At 52.1% G+C, this 26,941-nt stretch overlaps 1 protein-coding gene across 1 annotated transcript in view; it reads right to left on the reverse strand.

The window, feature by feature from the left end:
• B3GNT2 (UDP-GlcNAc:betaGal beta-1,3-N-acetylglucosaminyltransferase 2) overlaps positions 1–26,941 on the reverse strand; it is a 553,121-nt gene that overhangs the window by 412,868 nt on the left and 113,312 nt on the right. The gene's annotated exons all lie outside the window — the stretch shown is intronic.

A 26,941-nucleotide genomic window follows, 5' to 3' on the forward strand; every position in this document is an offset into this window, starting at 1 on the left:
ACGGTGCTCGCTCTCGGCAGAAGCTTTTTTCTGAAAAGGCAAACTTACGGCTCCTTCTCCCACAGGGAAGGTGCCAGCCCTGAAAACTAATGCAGTTTTTCACTATCCCTCTGCAGCCTATCCACAGGCACAACAGCTTTGGGGATCTCTGCTTTCCCAGAGACTCAGCATGTCACGGTGCTCGCTCTCGGCAGAAGCTTTTTTCTGAAAAGGCAAACTTACGGCTCCTTCTCCCACAGGGAAGGTGCCAGCCCTGAAAGATCTTGCTGGTATTCACTATCCCTCTGCAGCCTATCCACAGGCACAACAGCTTTGGGGATCTCTGCTTTCCCAGAGACTCAGCATGTCACGGTGCTCGCTCTCGGCAGAAGCTTTTTTCTGAAAAGGCAAACTTACGGCTCCTTCTCCCACAGGGAAGGTGCCAGCCCTGAAAACTAATGCAGTTTTTCACTATCCCTCTGCAGCCTATCCACAGGCACAACAGCTTTTGGGATCTCTGCTTTCCCAGAGACTCAGCATGTCACGGTGCTCGCTCTCTTCTGAAAAGGCAAACTTACGGCTCCTTCTCCCACAAGGAAGGTGCCAGCCCTGAAAGATCTTGCTGCTCTTCACTATCCCTCTGCAGCCTATCCACCGGCACAACAGCATTGGGGATCTCTGCTTTCCCAGAGACTCAGCATGTCACGGTGCTCGCTCTCGGCAGAAGCTTTTTTCTGAAAAGGCAAACTTACGGCTCCTTCTCCCACAAGGAAGGTGCCAGCCCTGAAAGATCTTGCTGCTCTTCACTATCCCTCTGCAGCCTATCCACAGGCACAACAGCTTTGGGGATCTCTGCTTTCCCAGAGACTCAGCATGTCACGGTGCTCGCTCTCGTCAGAAGCCTTTTTCTGAAAAGGCAAACTTACGGCTGCTTCTCCCACAAGGAAGGTGCCAGCCCTGAAAGATCTTGCTGCTCTTCACTATCCCTCTGCAGCCTATCCACAGGCACAACAGCTTTTGGGGATCTCTGCTTTCCCAGAGACTCAGCATGTCACGGTGCTCGCTCTCGGCAGAAGCTTTTTTCTGAAAAGGCAAACTTACGGCTCCCTCTCCCACAGGGAAGGTGCCAGCCCTGAAAACTAATGCAGTTTTTCACTATCCCTCTGCAGCCTATCCACAGGCACAACAGCTTTGGGGATCTCTGCTTTCCCAGAGACTCAGCATGTCACGGTGCTCGCTCTCGGCAGAAGCTTTTTTCTGAAAAGGCAAACTTACGGCTCCCTCTCCCACAGGGAAGGTGCCAGCCCTGAAAACTAATGCAGTTTTTCACTATCCCTCTGCAGCCTATCCACAGGCACAACAGCTTTTGGGATCTCTGCTTTCCCAGAGACTCAGCATGTCACGGTGCTCGCTCTCGGCAGAAGCTTTTTTCTGAAAAGGCAAACTTACGGCTCCTTCTCCCACAGGGAAGGTGCCAGCCCTGAAAACTAATGCAGTTTTTCACTATCCCGCTGCAGCCTATCCACAGGCACAACAGCTTTGGGGATCTCTGCTTTCCCAGAGACTCAGCATGTCACGGTGCTCGCTCTCGGCACAAGCTTTTTTCTGAGAAGGCAAACTTACGGCTCCTTCTCCCACAGGGAAGGTGCCAGCCCTGAAAACTAATGCAGTTTTTCACTATCCCTCTGCAGCCTATCCACAGGCACAACAGCTTTTGGGATCTCTGCTTTCCCAGAGACTCAGCATGTCACGGTGCTCGCTCTCGGCAGAAGCTTTTTTCTGAGAAGGCAAACTTACGGCTCCTTCTCCCACAGGGAAGGTGCCAGCCCTGAAAACTAATGCAGTTTTTCACTATCCCTCTGCAGCCTATCCACAGGCACAACAGCTTTGGGGATCTCTGCTTTCCCAGAGACTCAGCATGTCACGGTGCTCGCTCTCGGCAGAAGCTTTTTTCTGAAAAGGCAAACTTACGGCTCCTTCTCCCACAGGGAAGGTGCCAGCCCTGAAAACTAATGCAGTTTTTCACTATCCCTCTGCAGCCTATCCACAGGCACAACAGCTTTGGGGATCTCTGCTTTCCCAGAGACTCAGCATGTCACGGTGCTCGCTCTCGGCAGAAGCTTTTTTCTGAGAAGGCAAACTTACGGCTCCCTCTCCCACAGGGAAGGTGCCAGCCCTGAAAACTAATGCAGTTTTTCAGTATCCCTCTGCAGCCTATCCACAGGCACAACAGCTTTGGGGATCTCTGCTTTCCCAGAGACTCAGCATGTCACGGTGCTCGCTCTCGGCAGAAGCTTTTTTCTGAAAAGGCAAACTTACGGCTCCTTCTCCCACAGGGAAGGTGCCAGCCCTGAAAACTAATGCAGTTTTTCACTATCCCTCTGCAGCCTATCCACAGGCACAACAGCTTTGGGGATCTCTGCTTTCCCAGAGACTCAGCATGTCACGGTGCTCGCTCTCGGCAGAAGCTTTTTTCTGAGAAGGCAAACTTACGGCTCCTTCTCCCACAGGGAAGGTGCCAGCCCTGAAAACTAATGCAGTTTTTCACTATCCCTCTGCAGCCTATCCACAGGCACAACAGCTTTTGGGATCTCTGCTTTCCCAGAGACTCAGCATGTCACGGTGCTCGCTCTCGGCAGAAGCTTTTTTCTGAGAAGGCAAACTTACGGCTCCTTCTCCCACAGGGAAGGTGCCAGCCCTGAAAACTAATGCAGTTTTTCAGTATCCCTCTGCAGCCTATCCACAGGCACAACAGCTTTGGGGATCTCTGCTTTCCCAGAGACTCAGCATGTCACGGTGCTCGCTCTCGGCAGAAGCTTTTTTCTGAAAAGGCAAACTTACGGCTCCTTCTCCCACAAGGAAGGTGCCAGCCCTGAAAGATCTTGCTGCTCTTCACTATCCCTCTGCAGCCTATCCACAGGCACAACAGCTTTGGGGATCTCTGCTTTCCCAGAGACTCAGCATGTCACGTTGCTCACTCTCGGCAGAAGCCTTTTTCTGAAAAGGCAAACTTACGGCTGCTTCTCCCACAAGGAAGGTGCCAGCCCTGAAAGATCTTGCTGCTCTTCACTATCCCTCTGCAGCCTATCCACAGGCACAACAGCACTGGGGATCTCTGCTTTCCCAGAGACTCAGCATGTCACGGTGCTCGCTCTCGGCAGAGGCTTTTTCTGAGAAGGCAAACGTCTGGCTCCTTCTCCCGAAAGAAAAGTGCCAGCCCTGAAGATTTTGTGGTCTTCAACGCCCCCTCCAGCCTATCCACAGGCACAACAGCACTGGGGATCTCTGCTTCCCCAGAGACTCAGCATGTCACGGTGCTCGCTCTCGGCAGAAGCTTTTTTCTGAAAAGGCAAACTTACGGCTCCTTCTCCCACAGGGAAGGTGCCAGCCCTGAAAACTAATGCAGTTTTTCACTATCCCTCTGCAGCCTATCCACAGGCACAACAGCTTTGGGGATCTCTGCTTTCCCAGAGACTCAGCATGTCACGGTGCTCGCTCTCGGCAGAAGCTTTTTTCTGAAAAGGCAAACTTACGGCTCCTTCTCCCACAGGGAAGGTGCCAGCCCTGAAAACTAATGCAGTTTTTCACTATCCCTCTGCAGCCTATCCACAGGCACAACAGCTTTGGGGATCTCTGCTTTCCCAGAGACTCAGCATGTCACGGTGCTCGCTCTCGGCAGAAGCTTTTTTCTGAAAAGGCAAACTTACGGCTCCTTCTCCCACAGGGAAGGTGCCAGCCCTGAAAACTAATGCAGTTTTTCACTATCCCTCTGCAGCCTATCCACAGGCACAACAGCTTTGGGGATCTCTGCTTTCCCAGAGACTCAGCATGTCACGGTGCTCGCTCTCGGCAGAAGCTTTTTTCTGAGAAGGCAAACTTACGGCTCCTTCTCCCACAGGGAAGGTGCCAGCCCTGAAAACTAATGCAGTTTTTCACTATCCCTCTGCAGCCTATCCACAGGCACAACAGCTTTGGGGATCTCTGCTTTCCCAGAGACTCAGCATGTCACGGTGCTCGCTCTCGGCAGAAGCTTTTTTCTGAAAAGGCAAACTTACGGCTCCTTCTCCCACAAGGAAGGTGCCAGCCCTGAAAGATCTTGCTGGTATTCACTATCCCTCTGCAGCCTATCCACAGGCACAACAGCTTTGGGGATCTCTGCTTTCCCAGAGACTCAGCATGTCACGTTGCTCACTCTCGGCAGAAGCCTTTTTCTGAAAAGGCAAACTTATGGCTCCTTCTCCCACAAGGAAGGTGCCAGCCCTGAAAGATCTTGCTGCTCTTCACTATCCCTCTGCAGCCTATCCACAGGCACAACAGCATTGGGGATCTCTGCTTTCCCAGAGACTCAGCATGTCACGGTGCTCGCTCTCGGCAGAAGCTTTTTTCTGAAAAGGCAAACTTACGGCTCCTTCTCCCACAAGGAAGGTGCCAGCCCTGAAAGATCTTGCTGCTCTTCACTATCCCTCTGCAGCCTATCCACAGGCACAACAGCTTTGGGGATCTCTGCTTTCCCAGAGACTCAGCATGTCACGGTGCTCGCTCTCGTCAGAAGCCTTTTTCTGAAAAGGCAAACTTACGGCTGCTTCTCCCACAAGGAAGGTGCCAGCCCTGAAAGATCTTGCTGCTCTTCACTATCCCTCTGCAGCCTATCCACAGGCACAACAGCTTTTGGGGATCTCTGCTTTCCCAGAGACTCAGCATGTCACGGTGCTCGCTCTCGGCAGAAGCTTTTTTCTGAAAAGGCAAACTTACGGCTCCCTCTCCCACAGGGAAGGTGCCAGCCCTGAAAACTAATGCAGTTTTTCACTATCCCTCTGCAGCCTATCCACAGGCACAACAGCTTTGGGGATCTCTGCTTTCCCAGAGACTCAGCATGTCACGGTGCTCGATCTCGGCAGAAGCTTTTTTCTGAAAAGGCAAACTTACGGCTCCCTCTCCCACAGGGAAGGTGCCAGCCCTGAAAACTAATGCAGTTTTTCACTATCCCTCTGCAGCCTATCCACAGGCACAACAGCTTTTGGGATCTCTGCTTTCCCAGAGACTCAGCATGTCACGGTGCTCGCTCTCGGCAGAAGCTTTTTTCTGAAAAGGCAAACTTACGGCTCCTTCTCCCACAGGGAAGGTGCCAGCCCTGAAAACTAATGCAGTTTTTCACTATCCCTCTGCAGCCTATCCACAGGCACAACAGCTTTGGGGATCTCTGCTTTCCCAGAGACTCAGCATGTCACGGTGCTCGCTCTCGGCACAAGCTTTTTTCTGAGAAGGCAAACTTACGGCTCCTTCTCCCACAGGGAAGGTGCCAGCCCTGAAAACTAATGCAGTTTTTCACTATCCCTCTGCAGCCTATCCACAGGCACAACAGCTTTTGGGATCTCTGCTTTCCCAGAGACTCAGCATGTCACGGTGCTCGCTCTCGGCAGAAGCTTTTTTCTGAGAAGGCAAACTTACGGCTCCTTCTCCCACAGGGAAGGTGCCAGCCCTGAAAACTAATGCAGTTTTTCACTATCCCTCTGCAGCCTATCCACAGGCACAACAGCTTTGGGGATCTCTGCTTTCCCAGAGACTCAGCATGTCACGGTGCTCGCTCTCGGCAGAAGCTTTTTTCTGAAAAGGCAAACTTACGGCTCCTTCTCCCACAGGGAAGGTGCCAGCCCTGAAAACTAATGCAGTTTTTCACTATCCCTCTGCAGCCTATCCACAGGCACAACAGCTTTTGGGATCTCTGCTTTCCCAGAGACTCAGCATGTCACGGTGCTCGCTCTCGGCAGAAGCTTTTTTCTGAGAAGGCAAACTTACGGCTCCTTCTCCCACAGGGAAGGTGCCAGCCCTGAAAACTAATGCAGTTTTTCACTATCCCTCTGCAGCCTATCCACAGGCACAACAGCTTTGGGGATCTCTGCTTTCCCAGAGACTCAGCATGTCACGGTGCTCGCTCTCGGCAGAAGCTTTTTTCTGAAAAGGCAAACTTACGGCTCCTTCTCCCACAGGGAAGGTGCCAGCCCTGAAAACTAATGCAGTTTTTCACTATCCCTCTGCAGCCTATCCACAGGCACAACAGCTTTTGGGATCTCTGCTTTCCCAGAGACTCAGCATGTCACGGTGCTCACTCTCGCCAGAGCCTTTTTCTGAAAAGGCAAACTTACGGCTCCTTCTCCCACAAGGAAGGTGCCAGCCCTGAAAGATCTTGCTGGTATTCACTATCCCTCTGCAGCCTATCCACAGGCACAACAGCTTTGGGGATCTCTGCTTTCCCAGAGACTCAGCATGTCACGGTGCTCGCTCTCGGCAGAAGCTTTTTTCTGAAAAGGCAAACTTACGGCTCCTTCTCCCACAGGGAAGGTGCCAGCCCTGAAAACTAATGCAGTTTTTCACTATCCCTCTGCAGCCTATCCACAGGCACAACAGCTTTGGGGATCTCTGCTTTCCCAGAGACTCAGCATGTCACGGTGCTCGCTCTCGGCAGAAGCTTTTTTCTGAAAAGGCAAACTTACGGCTCCCTCTCCCACAGGGAAGGTGCCAGCCCTGAAAACTAATGCAGTTTTTCACTATCCCTCTGCAGCCTATCCACAGGCACAACAGCTTTGGGGATCTCTGCTTTCCCAGAGACTCAGCATGTCACGGTGCTCGCTCTCGGCAGAAGCTTTTTTCTGAAAAGGCAAACTTACGGCTCCTTCTCCCACAGGGAAGGTCCCAGCCCTGAAAACTAATGCAGTTTTTCACTATCCCTCTGCAGCCTATCCACAGGCACAACAGCTTTGGGGATCTCTGCTTTCCCAGAGACTCAGCATGTCACGGTGCTCGCTCTCGGCACAAGCTTTTTTCTGAGAAGGCAAACTTACGGCTCCTTCTCCCACAGGGAAGGTGCCAGCCCTGAAAACTAATGCAGTTTTTCACTATCCCTCTGCAGCCTATCCACAGGCACAACAGCTTTTGGGATCTCTGCTTTCCCAGAGACTCAGCATGTCACGGTGCTCGCTCTCGGCAGAAGCTTTTTTCTGAGAAGGCAAACTTACGGCTCCTTCTCCCACAGGGAAGGTGCCAGCCCTGAAAACTAATGCAGTTTTTCACTATCCCTCTGCAGCCTATCCACAGGCACAACAGCTTTGGGGATCTCTGCTTTCCCAGAGACTCAGCATGTCACGGTGCTCGCTCTCGGCAGAAGCTTTTTTCTGAAAAGGCAAACTTACGGCTCCCTCTCCCACAGGGAAGGTGCCAGCCCTGAAAACTAATGCAGTTTTTCACTATCCCTCTGCAGCCTATCCACAGGCACAACAGCTTTTGGGATCTCTGCTTTCCCAGAGACTCAGCATGTCACGGTGCTCGCTCTCGGCAGAAGCTTTTTTCTGAGAAGGCAAACTTACGGCTCCTTCTCCCACAGGGAAGGTGCCAGCCCTGAAAACTAATGCAGTTTTTCACTATCCCTCTGCAGCCTATCCACAGGCACAACAGCTTTGGGGATCTCTGCTTTCCCAGAGACTCAGCATGTCACGGTGCTCGCTCTCGGCAGAAGCTTTTTTCTGAAAAGGCAAACTTACGGCTCCTTCTCCCACAGGGAAGGTGCCAGCCCTGAAAACTAATGCAGTTTTTCACTATCCCTCTGCAGCCTATCCACAGGCACAACAGCTTTGGGGATCTCTGCTTTCCCAGAGACTCAGCATGTCACGGTGCTCGCTCTCGGCAGAAGCTTTTTTCTGAGAAGGCAAACTTACGGCTCCTTCTCCCACAAGGAAGGTGCCAGCCCTGAAAACTAATGCAGTTTTTCACTATCCCTCTGCAGCCTATCCACAGGCACAACAGCTTTTGGGATCTCTGCTTTCCCAGAGACTCAGCATGTCACGGTGCTCGCTCTCGGCAGAAGCTTTTTTCTGAAAAGGCAAACTTACGGCTCCTTCTCCCACAAGGAAGGTGCCAGCCCTGAAAGATCTTGCTGGTATTCACTATCCCTCTGCAGCCTATCCACAGGCACAACAGCTTTGGGGATCTCTGCTTTCCCAGAGACTCAGCATGTCACGTTGCTCACTCTCGGCAGAAGCCTTTTTCTGAAAAGGCAAACTTACGGCTCCTTCTCCCACAAGGAAGGTGCCAGCCCTGAAAGATCTTGCTGCTCTTCACTATCCCTCTGCAGCCTATCCACAGGCACAACAGCATTGGGGATCTCTGCTTTCCCAGAGACTCAGCATGTCACGGTGCTCGCTCTCGGCAGAAGCTTTTTTCTGAAAAGGCAAACTTACGGCTCCTTCTCCCACAAGGAAGGTGCCAGCCCTGAAAGATCTTGCTGCTCTTCACTATCCCTCTGCAGCCTATCCACAGGCACAACAGCTTTGGGGATCTCTGCTTTCCCAGAGACTCAGCATGTCACGGTGCTCGCTCTCGTCAGAAGCCTTTTTCTGAAAAGGCAAACTTACGGCTGCTTCTCCCACAAGGAAGGTGCCAGCCCTGAAAGATCTTGCTGCTCTTCACTATCCCTCTGCAGCCTATCCACAGGCACAACAGCTTTTGGGGATCTCTGCTTTCCCAGAGACTCAGCATGTCACGGTGCTCGCTCTCGGCAGAAGCTTTTTTCTGAAAAGGCAAACTTACGGCTCCCTCTCCCACAGGGAAGGTGCCAGCCCTGAAAACTAATGCAGTTTTTCACTATCCCTCTGCAGCCTATCCACAGGCACAACAGCTTTGGGGATCTCTGCTTTCCCAGAGACTCAGCATGTCACGGTGCTCGCTCTCGGCAGAAGCTTTTTTCTGAAAAGGCAAACTTACGGCTCCCTCTCCCACAGGGAAGGTGCCAGCCCTGAAAACTAATGCAGTTTTTCACTATCCCTCTGCAGCCTATCCACAGGCACAACAGCTTTTGGGATCTCTGCTTTCCCAGAGACTCAGCATGTCACGGTGCTCGCTCTCGGCAGAAGCTTTTTTCTGAAAAGGCAAACTTACGGCTCCTTCTCCCACAGGGAAGGTGCCAGCCCTGAAAACTAATGCAGTTTTTCACTATCCCTCTGCAGCCTATCCACAGGCACAACAGCTTTGGGGATCTCTGCTTTCCCAGAGACTCAGCATGTCACGGTGCTCGCTCTCGGCACAAGCTTTTTTCTGAGAAGGCAAACTTACGGCTCCTTCTCCCACAGGGAAGGTGCCAGCCCTGAAAACTAATGCAGTTTTTCACTATCCCTCTGCAGCCTATCCACAGGCACAACAGCTTTTGGGATCTCTGCTTTCCCAGAGACTCAGCATGTCACGGTGCTCGCTCTCGGCAGAAGCTTTTTTCTGAGAAGGCAAACTTACGGCTCCTTCTCCCACAGGGAAGGTGCCAGCCCTGAAAACTAATGCAGTTTTTCACTATCCCTCTGCAGCCTATCCACAGGCACAACAGCTTTGGGGATCTCTGCTTTCCCAGAGACTCAGCATGTCACGGTGCTCGCTCTCGGCAGAAGCTTTTTTCTGAAAAGGCAAACTTACGGCTCCCTCTCCCACAGGGAAGGTGCCAGCCCTGAAAACTAATGCAGTTTTTCACTATCCCTCTGCAGCCTATCCACAGGCACAACAGCTTTTGGGATCTCTGCTTTCCCAGAGACTCAGCATGTCACGGTGCTCGCTCTCGGCAGAAGCTTTTTTCTGAGAAGGCAAACTTACGGCTCCTTCTCCCACAGGGAAGGTGCCAGCCCTGAAAACTAATGCAGTTTTTCACTATCCCTCTGCAGCCTATCCACAGGCACAACAGCTTTGGGGATCTCTGCTTTCCCAGAGACTCAGCATGTCACGGTGCTCGCTCTCGGCAGAAGCTTTTTTCTGAGAAGGCAAACTTACGGCTCCTTCTCCCACAGGGAAGGTGCCAGCCCTGAAAACTAATGCAGTTTTTCACTATCCCTCTGCAGCCTATCCACAGGCACAACAGCTTTGGGGATCTCTGCTTTCCCAGAGACTCAGCATGTCACGGTGCTCGCTCTCGGCAGAAGCTTTTTTCTGAAAAGGCAAACTTACGGCTCCTTCTCCCACAAGGAAGGTGCCAGCCCTGAAAACTAATGCAGTTTTTCACTATCCCTCTGCAGCCTATCCACAGGCACAACAGCTTTTGGGATCTCTGCTTTCCCAGAGACTCAGCATGTCACGGTGCTCGCTCTCGGCAGAAGCTTTTTTCTGAGAAGGCAAACTTACGGCTCCTTCTCCCACAGGGAAGGTGCCAGCCCTGAAAACTAATGCAGTTTTTCACTATCCCTCTGCAGCCTATCCACAGGCACAACAGCTTTGGGGATCTCTGCTTTCCCAGAGACTCAGCATGTCACGGTGCTCGCTCTCGGCAGAAGCTTTTTTCTGAGAAGGCAAACTTACGGCTCCTTCTCCCACAGGGAAGGTGCCAGCCCTGAAAACTAATGCAGTTTTTCACTATCCCTCTGCAGCCTATCCACAGGCACAACAGCTTTGGGGATCTCTGCTTTCCCAGAGACTCAGCATGTCACGGTGCTCGCTCTCGGCAGAAGCTTTTTTCTGAAAAGGCAAACTTACGGCTCCTTCTCCCACAGGGAAGGTGCCAGCCCTGAAAACTAATGCAGTTTTTCACTATCCCTCTGCAGCCTATCCACAGGCACAACAGCTTTTGGGATCTCTGCTTTCCCAGAGACTCAGCATGTCACGGTGCTCGCTCTCGGCAGAAGCTTTTTTCTGAGAAGGCAAACTTACGGCTCCTTCTCCCACAGGGAAGGTGCCAGCCCTGAAAACTAATGCAGTTTTTCACTATCCCTCTGCAGCCTATCCACAGGCACAACAGCTTTTGGGATCTCTGCTTTCCCAGAGACTCAGCATGTCACGGTGCTCGCTCTCGGCAGAAGCTTTTTTCTGAGAAGGCAAACTTACGGCTCCTTCTCCCACAGGGAAGGTGCCAGCCCTGAAAACTAATGCAGTTTTTCACTATCCCTCTGCAGCCTATCCACAGGCACAACAGCTTTGGGGATCTCTGCTTTCCCAGAGACTCAGCATGTCACGGTGCTCGCTCTCGGCAGAAGCTTTTTTCTGAAAAGGCAAACTTACGGCTCCTTCTCCCACAGGGAAGGTGCCAGCCCTGAAAACTAATGCAGTTTTTCACTATCCCTCTGCAGCCTATCCACAGGCACAACAGCTTTGGCGATCTCTGCTTTCCCAGAGACTCAGCATGTCACGGTGCTCGCTCTCGGCACAAGCTTTTTTCTGAGAAGGCAAACTTACGGCTCCTTCTCCCACAGGGAAGGTGCCAGCCCTGAAAACTAATGCAGTTTTTCACTATCCCTCTGCAGCCTATCCACAGGCACAACAGCTTTGGGGATCTCTGCTTTCCCAGAGACTCAGCATGTCACGGTGCTCGCTCTCGGCAGAAGCTTTTTTCTGAGAAGGCAAACTTACGGCTCCTTCTCCCACAGGGAAGGTGCCAGCCCTGAAAACTAATGCAGTTTTTCACTATCCCTCTGCAGCCTATCCACAGGCACAACAGCTTTGGGGATCTCTGCTTTCCCAGAGACTCAGCATGTCACGGTGCTCGCTCTCGGCAGAAGCTTTTTTCTGAAAAGGCAAACTTACGGCTCCTTCTCCCACAGGGAAGGTGCCAGCCCTGAAAACTAATGCAGTTTTTCACTATCCCTCTGCAGCCTATCCACAGGCACAACAGCTTTGGGGATCTCTGCTTTCCCAGAGACTCAGCATGTCACGGTGCTCACTCTCGCCAGAGCCTTTTTCTGAAAAGGCAAACTTACGGCTCCTTCTCCCACAAGGAAGGTGCCAGCCCTGAAAGATCTTGCTGGTATTCACTATCCCTCTGCAGCCTATCCACAGGCACAACAGCTTTGGGGATCTCTGCTTTCCCAGAGACTCAGCATGTCACGGTGCTCGCTCTCGGCAGAAGCTTTTTTCTGAAAAGGCAAACTTACGGCTCCTTCTCCCACAGGGAAGGTGCCAGCCCTGAAAACTAATGCAGTTTTTCACTATCCCTCTGCAGCCTATCCACAGGCACAACAGCTTTGGGGATCTCTGCTTTCCCAGAGACTCAGCATGTCACGGTGCTCGCTCTCGGCAGAAGCTTTTTTCTGAGAAGGCAAACTTACGGCTCCCTCTCCCACAGGGAAGGTGCCAGCCCTGAAAACTAATGCAGTTTTTCAGTATCCCTCTGCAGCCTATCCACAGGCACAACAGCTTTGGGGATCTCTGCTTTCCCAGAGACTCAGCATGTCACGGTGCTCGCTCTCGGCAGAAGCTTTTTTCTGAAAAGGCAAACTTACGGCTCCTTCTCCCACAGGGAAGGTGCCAGCCCTGAAAACTAATGCAGTTTTTCACTATCCCTCTGCAGCCTATCCACAGGCACAACAGCTTTGGGGATCTCTGCTTTCCCAGAGACTCAGCATGTCACGGTGCTCGCTCTCGGCAGAAGCTTTTTTCTGAGAAGGCAAACTTACGGCTCCTTCTCCCACAGGGAAGGTGCCAGCCCTGAAAACTAATGCAGTTTTTCACTATCCCTCTGCAGCCTATCCACAGGCACAACAGCTTTTGGGATCTCTGCTTTCCCAGAGACTCAGCATGTCACGGTGCTCGCTCTCGGCAGAAGCTTTTTTCTGAGAAGGCAAACTTACGGCTCCTTCTCCCACAGGGAAGGTGCCAGCCCTGAAAACTAATGCAGTTTTTCAGTATCCCTCTGCAGACTATCCACAGGCACAACAGCTTTGGGGATCTCTGCTTTCCCAGAGACTCAGCATGTCACGGTGCTCGCTCTCGGCAGAAGCTTTTTTCTGAAAAGGCAAACTTACGGCTCCTTCTCCCACAAGGAAGGTGCCAGCCCTGAAAGATCTTGCTGCTCTTCACTATCCCTCTGCAGCCTATCCACAGGCACAACAGCTTTGGGGATCTCTGCTTTCCCAGAGACTCAGCATGTCACGTTGCTCACTCTCGGCAGAAGCCTTTTTCTGAAAAGGCAAACTTACGGCTGCTTCTCCCACAAGGAAGGTGCCAGCCCTGAAAGATCTTGCTGCTCTTCACTATCCCTCTGCAGCCTATCCACAGGCACAACAGCACTGGGGATCTCTGCTTTCCCAGAGACTCAGCATGTCACGGTGCTCGCTCTCGGCAGAGGCTTTTTCTGAGAAGGCAAACGTCTGGCTCCTTCTCCCGAAAGAAAAGTGCCAGCCCTGAAGATTTTGTGGTCTTCAACGCCCCCTCCAGCCTATCCACAGGCACAACAGCACTGGGGATCTCTGCTTCCCCAGAGACTCAGCATGTCACGGTGCTCGCTCTCGGCAGAAGCTTTTTTCTGAAAAGGCAAACTTACGGCTCCTTCTCCCACAGGGAAGGTGCCAGCCCTGAAAACTAATGCAGTTTTTCACTATCCCTCTGCAGCCTATCCACAGGCACAACAGCTTTGGGGATCTCTGCTTTCCCAGAGACTCAGCATGTCACGGTGCTCGCTCTCGGCAGAAGCTTTTTTCTGAAAAGGCAAACTTACGGCTCCTTCTCCCACAGGGAAGGTGCCAGCCCTGAAAACTAATGCAGTTTTTCACTATCCCTCTGCAGCCTATCCACAGGCACAACAGCTTTGGGGATCTCTGCTTTCCCAGAGACTCAGCATGTCACGGTGCTCGCTCTCGGCAGAAGCTTTTTTCTGAAAAGGCAAACTTACGGCTCCTTCTCCCACAGGGAAGGTGCCAGCCCTGAAAACTAATGCAGTTTTTCACTATCCCTCTGCAGCCTATCCACAGGCACAACAGCTTTGGGGATCTCTGCTTTCCCAGAGACTCAGCATGTCACGGTGCTCGCTCTCGGCAGAAGCTTTTTTCTGAGAAGGCAAACTTACGGCTCCTTCTCCCACAGGGAAGGTGCCAGCCCTGAAAACTAATGCAGTTTTTCACTATCCCTCTGCAGCCTATCCACAGGCACAACAGCTTTGGGGATCTCTGCTTTCCCAGAGACTCAGCATGTCACGGTGCTCGCTCTCGGCAGAAGCTTTTTTCTGAAAAGGCAAACTTACGGCTCCTTCTCCCACAAGGAAGGTGCCAGCCCTGAAAGATCTTGCTGGTATTCACTATCCCTCTGCAGCCTATCCACAGGCACAACAGCTTTGGGGATCTCTGCTTTCCCAGAGACTCAGCATGTCACGTTGCTCACTCTCGGCAGAAGCCTTTTTCTGAAAAGGCAAACTTATGGCTCCTTCTCCCACAAGGAAGGTGCCAGCCCTGAAAGATCTTGCTGCTCTTCACTATCCCTCTGCAGCCTATCCACAGGCACAACAGCATTGGGGATCTCTGCTTTCCCAGAGACTCAGCATGTCACGGTGCTCGCTCTCGGCAGAAGCTTTTTTCTGAAAAGGCAAACTTACGGCTCCTTCTCCCACAAGGAAGGTGCCAGCCCTGAAAGATCTTGCTGCTCTTCACTATCCCTCTGCAGCCTATCCACAGGCACAACAGCTTTGGGGATCTCTGCTTTCCCAGAGACTCAGCATGTCACGGTGCTCGCTCTCGTCAGAAGCCTTTTTCTGAAAAGGCAAACTTACGGCTGCTTCTCCCACAAGGAAGGTGCCAGCCCTGAAAGATCTTGCTGCTCTTCACTATCCCTCTGCAGCCTATCCACAGGCACAACAGCTTTTGGGGATCTCTGCTTTCCCAGAGACTCAGCATGTCACGGTGCTCGCTCTCGGCAGAAGCTTTTTTCTGAAAAGGCAAACTTACGGCTCCCTCTCCCACAGGGAAGGTGCCAGCCCTGAAAACTAATGCAGTTTTTCACTATCCCTCTGCAGCCTATCCACAGGCACAACAGCTTTGGGGATCTCTGCTTTCCCAGAGACTCAGCATGTCACGGTGCTCGCTCTCGGCAGAAGCTTTTTTCTGAAAAGGCAAACTTACGGCTCCCTCTCCCACAGGGAAGGTGCCAGCCCTGAAAACTAATGCAGTTTTTCACTATCCCTCTGCAGCCTATCCACAGGCACAACAGCTTTTGGGATCTCTGCTTTCCCAGAGACTCAGCATGTCACGGTGCTCGCTCTCGGCAGAAGCTTTTTTCTGAAAAGGCAAACTTACGGCTCCTTCTCCCACAGGGAAGGTGCCAGCCCTGAAAACTAATGCAGTTTTTCACTATCCCTCTGCAGCCTATCCACAGGCACAACAGCTTTGGGGATCTCTGCTTTCCCAGAGACTCAGCATGTCACGGTGCTCGCTCTCGGCACAAGCTTTTTTCTGAGAAGGCAAACTTACGGCTCCTTCTCCCACAGGGAAGGTGCCAGCCCTGAAAACTAATGCAGTTTTTCACTATCCCTCTGCAGCCTATCCACAGGCACAACAGCTTTTGGGATCTCTGCTTTCCCAGAGACTCAGCATGTCACGGTGCTCGCTCTCGGCAGAAGCTTTTTTCTGAGAAGGCAAACTTACGGCTCCTTCTCCCACAGGGAAGGTGCCAGCCCTGAAAACTAATGCAGTTTTTCACTATCCCTCTGCAGCCTATCCACAGGCACAACAGCTTTGGGGATCTCTGCTTTCCCAGAGACTCAGCATGTCACGGTGCTCGCTCTCGGCAGAAGCTTTTTTCTGAAAAGGCAAACTTACGGCTCCTTCTCCCACAGGGAAGGTGCCAGCCCTGAAAACTAATGCAGTTTTTCACTATCCCTCTGCAGCCTATCCACAGGCACAACAGCTTTGGGGATCTCTGCTTTCCCAGAGACTCAGCATGTCACGGTGCTCGCTCTCGGCAGAAGCTTTTTTCTGAGAAGGCAAACTTACGGCTCCCTCTCCCACAGGGAAGGTGCCAGCCCTGAAAACTAATGCAGTTTTTCAGTATCCCTCTGCAGCCTATCCACAGGCACAACAGCTTTGGGGATCTCTGCTTTCCCAGAGACTCAGCATGTCACGGTGCTCGCTCTCGGCAGAAGCTTTTTTCTGAAAAGGCAAACTTACGGCTCCTTCTCCCACAGGGAAGGTGCCAGCCCTGAAAACTAATGCAGTTTTTCACTATCCCTCTGCAGCCTATCCACAGGCACAACAGCTTTGGGGATCTCTGCTTTCCCAGAGACTCAGCATGTCACGGTGCTCGCTCTCGGCAGAAGCTTTTTTCTGAGAAGGCAAACTTACGGCTCCTTCTCCCACAGGGAAGGTGCCAGCCCTGAAAACTAATGCAGTTTTTCACTATCCCTCTGCAGCCTATCCACAGGCACAACAGCTTTTGGGATCTCTGCTTTCCCAGAGACTCAGCATGTCACGGTGCTCGCTCTCGGCAGAAGCTTTTTTCTGAGAAGGCAAACTTACGGCTCCTTCTCCCACAGGGAAGGTGCCAGCCCTGAAAACTAATGCAGTTTTTCAGTATCCCTCTGCAGCCTATCCACAGGCACAACAGCTTTGGGGATCTCTGCTTTCCCAGAGACTCAGCATGTCACGGTGCTCGCTCTCGGCAGAAGCTTTTTTCTGAAAAGGCAAACTTACGGCTCCTTCTCCCACAAGGAAGGTGCCAGCCCTGAAAGATCTTGCTGCTCTTCACTATCCCTCTGCAGCCTATCCACAGGCACAACAGCTTTGGGGATCTCTGCTTTCCCAGAGACTCAGCATGTCACGTTGCTCACTCTCGGCAGAAGCCTTTTTCTGAAAAGGCAAACTTACGGCTGCTTCTCCCACAAGGAAGGTGCCAGCCCTGAAAGATCTTGCTGCTCTTCACTATCCCTCTGCAGCCTATCCACAGGCACAACAGCACTGGGGATCTCTGCTTTCCCAGAGACTCAGCATGTCACGGTGCTCGCTCTCGGCAGAGGCTTTTTCTGAGAAGGCAAACGTCTGGCTCCTTCTCCCGAAAGAAAAGTGCCAGCCCTGAAGATTTTGTGGTCTTCAACGCCCCCTCCAGCCTATCCACAGGCACAACAGCACTGGGGATCTCTGCTTCCCCAGAGACTCAGCATGTCACGGTGCTCGCTCTCGGCAGAAGCTTTTTTCTGAAAAGGCAAACTTACGGCTCCTTCTCCCACAGGGAAGGTGCCAGCCCTGAAAACTAATGCAGTTTTTCACTATCCCTCTGCAGCCTATCCACAGGCACAACAGCTTTGGGGATCTCTGCTTTCCCAGAGACTCAGCATGTCACGGTGCTCGCTCTCGGCAGAAGCTTTTTTCTGAAAAGGCAAACTTACGGCTCCTTCTCCCACAGGGAAGGTGCCAGCCCTGAAAACTAATGCAGTTTTTCACTATCCCTCTGCAGCCTATCCACAGGCACAACAGCTTTGGGGATCTCTGCTTTCCCAGAGACTCAGCATGTCACGGTGCTCGCTCTCGGCAGAAGCTTTTTTCTGAAAAGGCAAACTTACGGCTCCTTCTCCCACAGGGAAGGTGCCAGCCCTGAAAACTAATGCAGTTTTTCACTATCCCTCTGCAGCCTATCCACAGGCACAACAGCTTTGGGGATCTCTGCTTTCCCAGAGACTCAGCATGTCACGGTGCTCGCTCTCGGCAGAAGCTTTTTTCTGAGAAGGCAAACTTACGGCTCCTTCTCCCACAGGGAAGGTGCCAGCCCTGAAAACTAATGCAGTTTTTCACTATCCCTCTGCAGCCTATCCACAGGCACAACAGCTTTGGGGATCTCTGCTTTCCCAGAGACTCAGCATGTCACGGTGCTCGCTCTCGGCAGAAGCTTTTTTCTGAAAAGGCAAACTTACGGCTCCTTCTCCCACAAGGAAGGTGCCAGCCCTGAAAGATCTTGCTGGTATTCACTATCCCTCTGCAGCCTATCCACAGGCACAACAGCTTTGGGGATCTCTGCTTTCCCAGAGACTCAGCATGTCACGTTGCTCACTCTCGGCAGAAGCCTTTTTCTGAAAAGGCAAACTTATGGCTCCTTCTCCCACAAGGAAGGTGCCAGCCCTGAAAGATCTTGCTGCTCTTCACTATCCCTCTGCAGCCTATCCACAGGCACAACAGCATTGGGGATCTCTGCTTTCCCAGAGACTCAGCATGTCACGGTGCTCGCTCTCGGCAGAAGCTTTTTTCTGAAAAGGCAAACTTACGGCTCCTTCTCCCACAAGGAAGGTGCCAGCCCTGAAAGATCTTGCTGCTCTTCACTATCCCTCTGCAGCCTATCCACAGGCACAACAGCATTGGGGATCTCTGCTTTCCCAGAGACTCAGCATGTCACGGTGCTCGCTCTCGTCAGAAGCCTTTTTCTGAAAAGGCAAACTTACGGCTGCTTCTCCCACAAGGAAGGTGCCAGCCCTGAAAGATCTTGCTGCTCTTCACTATCCCTCTGCAGCCTATCCACAGGCACAACAGCTTTTGGGGATCTCTGCTTTCCCAGAGACTCAGCATGTCACGGTGCTCGCTCTCGGCAGAAGCTTTTTTCTGAAAAGGCAAACTTACGGCTCCCTCTCCCACAGGGAAGGTGCCAGCCCTGAAAACTAATGCAGTTTTTCACTATCCCTCTGCAGCCTATCCACAGGCACAACAGCTTTGGGGATCTCTGCTTTCCCAGAGACTCAGCATGTCACGGTGCTCGCTCTCGGCAGAAGCTTTTTTCTGAAAAGGCAAACTTACGGCTCCCTCTCCCACAGGGAAGGTGCCAGCCCTGAAAACTAATGCAGTTTTTCACTATCCCTCTGCAGCCTATCCACAGGCACAACAGCTTTTGGGATCTCTGCTTTCCCAGAGACTCAGCATGTCACGGTGCTCGCTCTCGGCAGAAGCTTTTTTCTGAAAAGGCAAACTTACGGCTCCTTCTCCCACAGGGAAGGTGCCAGCCCTGAAAACTAATGCAGTTTTTCACTATCCCTCTGCAGCCTATCCACAGGCACAACAGCTTTGGGGATCTCTGCTTTCCCAGAGACTCATCATGTCACGGTGCTCGCTCTCGGCACAAGCTTTTTTCTGAGAAGGCAAACTTACGGCTCCTTCTCCCACAGGGAAGGTGCCAGCCCTGAAAACTAATGCAGTTTTTCACTATCCCTCTGCAGCCTATCCACAGGCACAACAGCTTTTGGGATCTCTGCTTTCCCAGAGACTCAGCATGTCACGGTGCTCGCTCTCGGCAGAAGCTTTTTTCTGAGAAGGCAAACTTACGGCTCCTTCTCCCACAGGGAAGGTGCCAGCCCTGAAAACTAATGCAGTTTTTCACTATCCCTCTGCAGCCTATCCACAGGCACAACAGCTTTGGGGATCTCTGCTTTCCCAGAGACTCAGCATGTCACGGTGCTCGCTCTCGGCAGAAGCTTTTTTCTGAAAAGGCAAACTTACGGCTCCTTCTCCCACAGGGAAGGTGCCAGCCCTGAAAACTAATGCAGTTTTTCACTATCCCTCTGCAGCCTATCCACAGGCACAACAGCTTTTGGGATCTCTGCTTTCCCAGAGACTCAGCATGTCACGGTGCTCGCTCTCGGCAGAAGCTTTTTTCTGAGAAGGCAAACTTACGGCTCCTTCTCCCACAGGGAAGGTGCCAGCCCTGAAAACTAATGCAGTTTTTCACTATCCCTCTGCAGCCTATCCACAGGCACAACAGCTTTGGGGATCTCTGCTTTCCCAGAGACTCAGCATGTCACGGTGCTCGCTCTCGGCAGAAGCTTTTTTCTGAAAAGGCAAACTTACGGCTCCTTCTCCCACAGGGAAGGTGCCAGCCCTGAAAACTAATGCAGTTTTTCACTATCCCTCTGCAGCCTATCCACAGGCACAACAGCTTTTGGGATCTCTGCTTTCCCAGAGACTCAGCATGTCACGGTGCTCACTCTCGCCAGAGCCTTTTTCTGAAAAGGCAAACTTACGGCTCCTTCTCCCACAAGGAAGGTGCCAGCCCTGAAAGATCTTGCTGGTATTCACTATCCCTCTGCAGCCTATCCACAGGCACAACAGCTTTGGGGATCTCTGCTTTCCCAGAGACTCAGCATGTCACGGTGCTCGCTCTCGGCAGAAGCTTTTTTCTGAAAAGGCAAACTTACGGCTCCTTCTCCCACAGGGAAGGTGCCAGCCCTGAAAACTAATGCAGTTTTTCACTATCCCTCTGCAGCCTATCCACAGGCACAACAGCTTTGGGGATCTCTGCTTTCCCAGAGACTCAGCATGTCACGGTGCTCGCTCTCGGCAGAAGCTTTTTTCTGAAAAGGCAAACTTACGGCTCCCTCTCCCACAGGGAAGGTGCCAGCCCTGAAAACTAATGCAGTTTTTCACTATCCCTCTGCAGCCTATCCACAGGCACAACAGCTTTGGGGATCTCTGCTTTCCCAGAGACTCAGCATGTCACGGTGCTCGCTCTCGGCAGAAGCTTTTTTCTGAAAAGGCAAACTTACGGCTCCTTCTCCCACAGGGAAGGTCCCAGCCCTGAAAACTAATGCAGTTTTTCACTATCCCTCTGCAGCCTATCCACAGGCACAACAGCTTTGGGGATCTCTGCTTTCCCAGAGACTCAGCATGTCACGGTGCTCGCTCTCGGCACAAGCTTTTTTCTGAGAAGGCAAACTTACGGCTCCTTCTCCCACAGGGAAGGTGCCAGCCCTGAAAACTAATGCAGTTTTTCACTATCCCTCTGCAGCCTATCCACAGGCACAACAGCTTTTGGGATCTCTGCTTTCCCAGAGACTCAGCATGTCACGGTGCTCGCTCTCGGCAGAAGCTTTTTTCTGAGAAGGCAAACTTACGGCTCCTTCTCCCACAGGGAAGGTGCCAGCCCTGAAAACTAATGCAGTTTTTCACTATCCCTCTGCAGCCTATCCACAGGCACAACAGCTTTGGGGATCTCTGCTTTCCCAGAGACTCAGCATGTCACGGTGCTCGCTCTCGGCAGAAGCTTTTTTCTGAAAAGGCAAACTTACGGCTCCCTCTCCCACAGGGAAGGTGCCAGCCCTGAAAACTAATGCAGTTTTTCACTATCCCTCTGCAGCCTATCCACAGGCACAACAGCTTTTGGGATCTCTGCTTTCCCAGAGACTCAGCATGTCACGGTGCTCGCTCTCGGCAGAAGCTTTTTTCTGAGAAGGCAAACTTACGGCTCCTTCTCCCACAGGGAAGGTGCCAGCCCTGAAAACTAATGCAGTTTTTCACTATCCCTCTGCAGCCTATCCACAGGCACAACAGCTTTGGGGATCTCTGCTTTCCCAGAGACTCAGCATGTCACGGTGCTCGCTCTCGGCAGAAGCTTTTTTCTGAGAAGGCAAACTTACGGCTCCTTCTCCCACAGGGAAGGTGCCAGCCCTGAAAACTAATGCAGTTTTTCACTATCCCTCTGCAGCCTATCCACAGGCACAACAGCTTTGGGGATCTCTGCTTTCCCAGAGACTCAGCATGTCACGGTGCTCGCTCTCGGCAGAAGCTTTTTTCTGAGAAGGCAAACTTACGGCTCCTTCTCCCACAAGGAAGGTGCCAGCCCTGAAAACTAATGCAGTTTTTCACTATCCCTCTGCAGCCTATCCACAGGCACAACAGCTTTTGGGATCTCTGCTTTCCCAGAGACTCAGCATGTCACGGTGCTCGCTCTCGGCAGAAGCTTTTTTCTGAGAAGGCAAACTTACGGCTCCTTCTCCCACAGGGAAGGTGCCAGCCCTGAAAACTAATGCAGTTTTTCACTATCCCTCTGCAGCCTATCCACAGGCACAACAGCTTTGGGGATCTCTGCTTTCCCAGAGACTCAGCATGTCACGGTGCTCGCTCTCGGCAGAAGCTTTTTTCTGAGAAGGCAAACTTACGGCTCCTTCTCCCACAGGGAAGGTGCCAGCCCTGAAAACTAATGCAGTTTTTCACTATCCCTCTGCAGCCTATCCACAGGCACAACAGCTTTGGGGATCTCTGCTTTCCCAGAGACTCAGCATGTCACGGTGCTCGCTCTCGGCAGAAGCTTTTTTCTGAAAAGGCAAACTTACGGCTCCTTCTCCCACAGGGAAGGTGCCAGCCCTGAAAACTAATGCAGTTTTTCACTATCCCTCTGCAGCCTATCCACAGGCACAACAGCTTTGGCGATCTCTGCTTTCCCAGAGACTCAGCATGTCACGGTGCTCGCTCTCGGCACAAGCTTTTTTCTGAGAAGGCAAACTTACGGCTCCTTCTCCCACAGGGAAGGTGCCAGCCCTGAAAACTAATGCAGTTTTTCACTATCCCTCTGCAGCCTATCCACAGGCACAACAGCTTTTGGGATCTCTGCTTTCCCAGAGACTCAGCATGTCACGGTGCTCGCTCTCGGCAGAAGCTTTTTTCTGAGAAGGCAAACTTACGGCTCCTTCTCCCACAGGGAAGGTGCCAGCCCTGAAAACTAATGCAGTTTTTCACTATCCCTCTGCAGCCTATCCACAGGCACAACAGCTTTGGGGATCTCTGCTTTCCCAGAGACTCAGCATGTCACGGTGCTCGCTCTCGGCAGAAGCTTTTTTCTGAAAAGGCAAACTTACGGCTCCTTCTCCCACAAGGAAGGTGCCAGCCCTGAAAACTAATGCAGTTTTTCACTATCCCTCTGCAGCCTATCCACAGGCACAACAGCTTTTGGGATCTCTGCTTTCCCAGAGACTCAGCATGTCACGGTGCTCGCTCTCGGCAGAAGCTTTTTTCTGAGAAGGCAAACTTACGGCTCCTTCTCCCACAGGGAAGGTGCCAGCCCTGAAAACTAATGCAGTTTTTCACTATCCCTCTGCAGCCTATCCACAGGCACAACAGCTTTGGGGATCTCTGCTTTCCCAGAGACTCAGCATGTCACGGTGCTCGCTCTCGGCAGAAGCTTTTTTCTGAGAAGGCAAACTTACGGCTCCTTCTCCCACAAGGAAGGTGCCAGCCCTGAAAACTAATGCAGTTTTTCACTATCCCTCTGCAGCCTATCCACAGGCACAACAGCTTTTGGGATCTCTGCTTTCCCAGAGACTCAGCATGTCACGGTGCTCGTTCTCGGCAGAAGCTTTTTTCTGAAAAGGCAAACTTACGGCTCCTTCTCCCACAGGGAAGGTGCCAGCCCTGAAAACTAATGCAGTTTTTCACTATCCCTCTGCAGCCTATCCACAGGCACAACAGCTTTGGGGATCTCTGCTTTCCCAGAGACTCAGCATGTCACGGTGCTCGCTCTCGGCAGAAGCTTTTTTCTGAGAAGGCAAACTTACGGCTCCTTCTCCCACAGGGAAGGTGCCAGCCCTGAAAACTAATGCAGTTTTTCACTATCCCTCTGCAGCCTATCCACAGGCACAACAGCTTTGGGGATCTCTGCTTTCCCAGAGACTCAGCATGTCACGGTGCTCGCTCTCGGCAGAAGCTTTTTTCTGAAAAGGCAAACTTACGGCTCCTTCTCCCACAGGGAAGGTGCCAGCCCTGAAAACTAATGCAGTTTTTCACTATCCCTCTGCAGCCTATCCACAGGCACAACAGCTTTGGCGATCTCTGCTTTCCCAGAGACTCAGCATGTCACGGTGCTCGCTCTCGGCAGAAGCTTTTTTCTGAGAAGGCAAACTTACGGCTCCTTCTCCCACAGGGAAGGTGCCAGCCCTGAAAACTAATGCAGTTTTTCACTATCCCTCTGCAGCCTATCCACAGGCACAACAGCTTTGGGGATCTCTGCTTTCCCAGAGACTCAGCATGTCACGGTGCTCGCTCTCGGCAGAAGCTTTTTTCTGAAAAGGCAAACTTACGGCTCCTTCTCCCACAGGGAAGGTGCCAGCCCTGAAAACTAATGCAGTTTTTCAGTATCCCTCTGCAGCCTATCCACAGGCACAACAGCTTTGGGGATCTCTGCTTTCCCAGAGACTCAGCATGTCACGGTGCTCGCTCTCGGCAGAAGCTTTTTTCTGAAAAGGCAAACTTACGGCTCCTTCTCCCACAAGGAAGGTGCCAGCCCTGAAAGATCTTGCTGCTCTTCACTATCCCTCTGCAGCCTATCCACAGGCACAACAGCTTTGGGGATCTCTGCTTTCCCAGAGACTCAGCATGTCACGTTGCTCACTCTCGGCAGAAGCCTTTTTCTGAAAAGGCAAACTTACGGCTGCTTCTCCCACAAGGAAGGTGCCAGCCCTGAAAGATCTTGCTGCTCTTCACTATCCCTCTGCAGCCTATCCACAGGCACAACAGCACTGGGGATCTCTGCTTTCCCAGAGACTCAGCATGTCACGGTGCTCGCTCTCGGCAGAGGCTTTTTCTGAGAAGGCAAACGTCTGGCTCCTTCTCCCGAAAGAAAAGTGCCAGCCCTGAAGATTTTGTGGTCTTCAACGCCCCCTCCAGCCTATCCACAGGCACAACAGCACTGGGGATCTCTGCTTCCCCAGAGACTCAGCATGTCACGGTGCTCGCTCTCGGCAGAAGCTTTTTTCTGAAAAGGCAAACTTACGGCTCCTTCTCCCACAGGGAAGGTGCCAGCCCTGAAAACTAATGCAGTTTTTCACTATCCCTCTGCAGCCTATCCACAGGCACAACAGCTTTGGGGATCTCTGCTTTCCCAGAGACTCAGCATGTCACGGTGCTCGCTCTCGGCAGAAGCTTTTTTCTGAAAAGGCAAACTTACGGCTCCTTCTCCCACAGGGAAGGTGCCAGCCCTGAAAACTAATGCAGTTTTTCACTATCCCTCTGCAGCCTATCCACAGGCACAACAGCTTTGGGGATCTCTGCTTTCCCAGAGACTCAGCATGTCACGTTGCTCACTCTCGGCAGAAGCCTTTTTCTGAAAAGGCAAACTTATGGCTGCTTCTCCCACAAGGAAGGTGCCAGCCCTGAAAGATCTTGCTGCTCTTCACTATCCCTCTGCAGCCTATCCACAGGCACAACAGCATTGGGGATCTCTGCTTTCCCAGAGACTCAGCATGTCACGGTGCTCGCTCTCGGCAGAAGCTTTTTTCTGAAAAGGCAAACTTACGGCTCCTTCTCCCACAAGGAAGGTGCCAGCCCTGAAAGATCTTGCTGCTCTTCACTATCCCTCTGCAGCCTATCCACAGGCACAACAGCTTTGGGGATCTCTGCTTTCCCAGAGACTCAGCATGTCACGGTGCTCGCTCTCGTCAGAAGCCTTTTTCTGAAAAGGCAAACTTACGGCTGCTTCTCCCACAAGGAAGGTGCCAGCCCTGAAAGATCTTGCTGCTCTTCACTATCCCTCTGCAGCCTATCCACAGGCACAACAGCTTTTGGGGATCTCTGCTTTCCCAGAGACTCAGCATGTCACGGTGCTCGCTCTCGGCAGAAGCTTTTTTCTGAAAAGGCAAACTTACGGCTCCCTCTCCCACAGGGAAGGTGCCAGCCCTGAAAACTAATGCAGTTTTTCACTATCCCTCTGCAGCCTATCCACAGGCACAACAGCTTTGGGGATCTCTGCTTTCCCAGAGACTCAGCATGTCACGGTGCTCGCTCTCGGCAGAAGCTTTTTTCTGAAAAGGCAAACTTACGGCTCCCTCTCCCACAGGGAAGGTGCCAGCCCTGAAAACTAATGCAGTTTTTCACTATCCCTCTGCAGCCTATCCACAGGCACAACAGCTTTTGGGATCTCTGCTTTCCCAGAGACTCAGCATGTCACGGTGCTCGCTCTCGGCAGAAGCTTTTTTCTGAAAAGGCAAACTTACGGCTCCTTCTCCCACAGGGAAGGTGCCAGCCCTGAAAACTAATGCAGTTTTTCACTATCCCTCTGCAGCCTATCCACAGGCACAACAGCTTTGGGGATCTCTGCTTTCCCAGAGACTCAGCATGTCACGGTGCTCGCTCTCGGCACAAGCTTTTTTCTGAGAAGGCAAACTTACGGCTCCTTCTCCCACAGGGAAGGTGCCAGCCCTGAAAACTAATGCAGTTTTTCACTATCCCTCTGCAGCCTATCCACAGGCACAACAGCTTTGGGGATCTCTGCTTTCCCAGAGACTCAGCATGTCACGGTGCTCGCTCTCGGCAGAAGCTTTTTTCTGAGAAGGCAAACTTACGGCTCCTTCTCCCACAGGGAAGGTGCCAGCCCTGAAAACTAATGCAGTTTTTCACTATCCCTCTGCAGCCTATCCACAGGCACAACAGCTTTGGGGATCTCTGCTTTCCCAGAGACTCAGCATGTCACGGTGCTCGCTCTCGGCAGAAGCTTTTTTCTGAAAAGGCAAACTTACGGCTCCTTCTCCCACAGGGAAGGTGCCAGCCCTGAAAACTAATGCAGTTTTTCACTATCCCTCTGCAGCCTATCCACAGGCACAACAGCTTTGGGGATCTCTGCTTTCCCAGAGACTCAGCATGTCACGGTGCTCGCTCTCGGCAGAAGCTTTTTTCTGAAAAGGCAAACTTACGGCTCCTTCTCCCACAGGGAAGGTGCCAGCCCTGAAAACTAATGCAGTTTTTCACTATCCCTCTGCAGCCTATCCACAGGCACAACAGCTTTGGGGATCTCTGCTTTCCCAGAGACTCAGCATGTCACGGTGCTCGCTCTCGGCAGAAGCTTTTTTCTGAAAAGGCAAACTTACGGCTCCTTCTCCCACAGGGAAGGTGCCAGCCCTGAAAACTAATGCAGTTTTTCACTATCCCTCTGCAGCCTATCCACAGGCACAACAGCTTTGGGGATCTCTGCTTTCCCAGAGACTCAGCATGTCACGGTGCTCACTCTCGCCAGAGCCTTTTTCTGAAAAGGCAAACTTACGGTTCCTTCTCCCACAAGGAAGGTGCCAGCCCTGAAAGATCTTGCTGGTATTCACTATCCCTCTGCAGCCTATCCACAGGCACAACAGCTTTGGGGATCTCTGCTTTCCCAGAGACTCAGCATGTCACGGTGCTCGCTCTCGGCAGAAGCTTTTTTCTGAAAAGGCAAACTTACGGCTCCTTCTCCCACAGGGAAGGTGCCAGCCCTGAAAACTAATGCAGTTTTTCACTATCCCTCTGCAGCCTATCCACAGGCACAACAGCTTTGGGGATCTCTGCTTTCCCAGAGACTCAGCATGTCACGGTGCTCGCTCTCGGCAGAAGCTTTTTTCTGAAAAGGCAAACTTACGACTCCCTCTCCCACAGGGAAGGTGCCAGCCCTGAAAACTAATGCAGTTTTTCACTATCCCTCTGCAGCCTATCCACAGGCACAACAGCTTTGGGGATCTCTGCTTTCCCAGAGACTCAGCATG

The sequence above is a fragment of the Accipiter gentilis genome, chromosome 5 (genome assembly GCF_929443795.1).
Source record: "Accipiter gentilis chromosome 5, bAccGen1.1, whole genome shotgun sequence".
Taxonomy (NCBI): Eukaryota; Metazoa; Chordata; class Aves; order Accipitriformes; family Accipitridae; genus Astur; species Astur gentilis.